The sequence below is a fragment of the Sinocyclocheilus grahami genome, unplaced genomic scaffold (assembly GCF_001515645.1).
Source record: "Sinocyclocheilus grahami isolate Dianchi unplaced genomic scaffold, SAMN03320097.WGS_v1.1 scaffold1088.1, whole genome shotgun sequence".
In the NCBI taxonomy this organism is placed as follows: Eukaryota; Metazoa; Chordata; class Actinopteri; order Cypriniformes; family Cyprinidae; genus Sinocyclocheilus; species Sinocyclocheilus grahami.
In genome coordinates this window covers 365651-368806 of record NW_015506267.1, presented here as the reverse complement: position 1 = coordinate 368806, position 3156 = coordinate 365651, and the positions used below count along the sequence as shown (strand labels likewise).

Sequence of the window (3156 nt, the reverse complement as noted above, 5' to 3'; positions counted from 1 at the left end):
AAAAAAAAAAAAAAAAAAAAAGTTCAGAATCGTACGGTTACCGTGTCCCAGCTGCTGTTGGTCCGATGAGCATCCACATGACTGTGGCTGTTTCTGAGGTGCTGCTTTTCAGCATCATGGTCATGTTCCCCTCCACCCAGGTTTAAAGCCTTCAGAAGCCCTTTAAAATCTGAGGAGGATAACACCATTAAAAAACAAAACATGATCACAATGGTTCATTATTAGTGTGAAGTGAAGTGATATGTGGCCAAGTATGGGTCACATGCTGGTGGGTTCAGAAACTGGGTGCTCGACTTGCAGTGTTTATTTCACTCGTCGATATATGTCCAGAAGGTAAGTAAAGCCGGGTTTCGGCTTCATACTTCCTGGATCATGCGGCCATAACACAGGCTTCTGCGGGAGCCTTTGTGATTATCAGGCCCCTGGCGCGTCACTGCAAAAATTTCCGGACGTCCGGGCTGGGGTTACGCTTTCATGCTACCCTGACTGGTCTACCGTATCTGGGTCGCCCTGAGCGGTTTTCCCGATCACCAGGATATCCTCTTGAAGCATCACCCCCCTCACCATTGAGGGTTATTAATGGTTTTACTTCACAGATAACCGTGAGCATTCGCTAAACAACATAAAAATAACTAACCCTCCTGTTGTGCTCAAAAACAGAGTACAACTTTTGTGTTTGAGGCCATATTGACACACGTTGGATTCCATACAATTTGCCAAAAATGTACAATATGAAAAACTCATGTAAAAACAGAAAACCTGTACTGTAGCTTGTCAGAGATTAAAAAATATAAAATAAGTGAGAAATTGAATAATTCCTAAATACACTGAACAAAAATATAAACGCAACACTTTTGTTTTTGCCCCCATTTTTCATGAGCTGAACTAGATCTAAGACTTTTTCTATGCACACAAAAGGCCTGTTTCTCTCAAATATTGTTCACAAATCTGTCTAAATCTGTGTTAGTGAGCACTTCTCCTTTGCCGAGATAATCCATCCACCTCACAGGTGTGGCATTTCAAGATGCTGATTAGACAGCATGATTATTGCACAGGTGTGCCTTAGGCAGGAACTGGAACACGCTGTCGTATACGCCGATCCAGAGCATCCCAAACATGCTCAATGGGTGACATTTCCGGTGATTATGCTGGCCATGCAAGAACTGGGATGTTTTCAGCTTCCAGGAATTGTGTACAGATGTTTAAAATAAAATAAAAAAGAAAAGAAAACATAAAAGCTACAAAATAAAGGTTTTCTGTTTTTAGTGTCTTTAGTGTTTTTTAAAGTCTTGATATAATTAACAAATTTTTTTTATTTGTTCCTTGAAATGAAAGAAAAAATATAAGAGAGAGAAAAAAAAAGTCAGTTAGTTGCCAATAAATGCACATTTCTAATTTTCAGTTTAAGAACTAAAATAACTGAAATAAACATGAATAAAATCTATATAGATATATAAAAAAAATGAATACAGATGATCTAAACAAACAACAAAATTACTAAAACTAACAGACAACAAACAAAATTGACAGATGTTTAGACTGTGAGACTCAACTAGATAAAGAAACAGTGAATTTTCCTCGGATGATTCAGAAGATGAATTCTGAATTCAGAAAAATGTCAACGTGTCGAAACTTTGCATGCTCATTCATGACCCTAAATGAGAGAAAACATCACCAAATTGTAAGATGAAATAAAGAGTTTAACCAATATTTCAAGTAGCTTGAAAAACAGGTGTAGGTCAAATGAACCCGAACACAATGGGAGGGCTAACAAAATTAAATGTTATCTTTAAAACTAATGAGTTAATTGTGCTGACCTCATGCGTGTCAGGCTGATAGTATTTCTCCATCTCATTAAACATCTTCTCCAAACCCTGATTTCCAGTGATGTCTCCATGAGGATGATCGGTGGTGCTGTTATAGTCGTGGTTGTGGCCATAGATCATTTCGATGAAGTGTTCGGTCTCTACGCCCCAGCGGCCCTCCTGTATGGCCCTGCAGGTCTCCAGCGGAGCGCTGAGGAACAAACAGCAGCCAGGAGCCACGCTGAAGAAATCCTCCATCTGAAGCCCCTGTGAACTGCTGTAGTTACTCAACAGCTGGGAGAGATGATCCACTGAAAGACACTATAGACAGGAGAGAGAAACACTGAGCGGACAATGATGAAATGAAGATAGAGTCGATTAAATGAGAGACTATAAATGTTGTATTTAATGCAGCTGTTTTGTATTAAAGCAAAGACACTACAGGTCAACCTTTGGCTATTTTGCTTCTATAACGTCTTCTTTCAGACTAGTGGAAAAAAAATCGGCATTTCAGTGTTTATTTTATTACACTTTATCAATGTGCATCTGTCTGTTTCAATTACAAAACATATTTTTAACGTTCATATGATTTTTTCTCTTGCACTGAGCCAGAAATCTCCACTTCAGCAGCACTTAAAATGTAAAAAAAAAATGGTTTTCAATTAAAGATTGTTGGATTGTTTTACAATAAATACTAATTCAGTCTTTCTACTTCAAAATTTTGCGTTTAATTCAATGTGTCAATTGCTGTTTCTTTGTAATTATTTGCAAAATTTACTTGCCATTTCTGAGTGAAAATTATTTATACACATTTACTATTGCTTTTAAGTTTACAGTTTCATTCCTATCTATATTCTCAATGTTTTTACAGAGGGGTTTGTTTGTATATCATTTACCTGATATATATATATATATATATATATATGTACAACCAATATATTGGTACAAAATATATTTACATATGTTTTGGAACATATTTTAGCTAATTTTTATATTACATTTTATTCCTAAAAACATGGTGGAATTTTTTCTTTTTTTCTGGTTGTTGACAGTATTTTCTGATTTATGGAGTAAGGAAGAAAGAAATTCAAAATCCTCTCTGTTTATGCAAAATACATCTTGTAATACCTAACAACTGTTTTAATATATTGTGATTAATCAACTGAGTAAATGTGGTGGTGATATCTATTAATTCCAAATTTTTACCTATTCACCTGTAGTGTTTAGCCTTAAACAACACAGAGATTTATTTGAGATGAAAATTTATTTTTGAAGATGATTATTTTCTATTTGAAAATAATACTTCATTTAGCCTTTTCGTGGGAAATTGGTTGGTGCTAACACACCTAAA

General features: G+C 35.7%; 1 pseudogene; it reads right to left on the bottom strand.

The window, feature by feature from the left end:
* The window catches only part of LOC107566614 (zinc transporter ZIP4-like), a 13357-nt pseudogene extending 11294 nt beyond the window's left edge, over window positions 1-2063 (bottom strand).
* Window positions 2064-3156: the final 1093 nt, after the last annotated feature.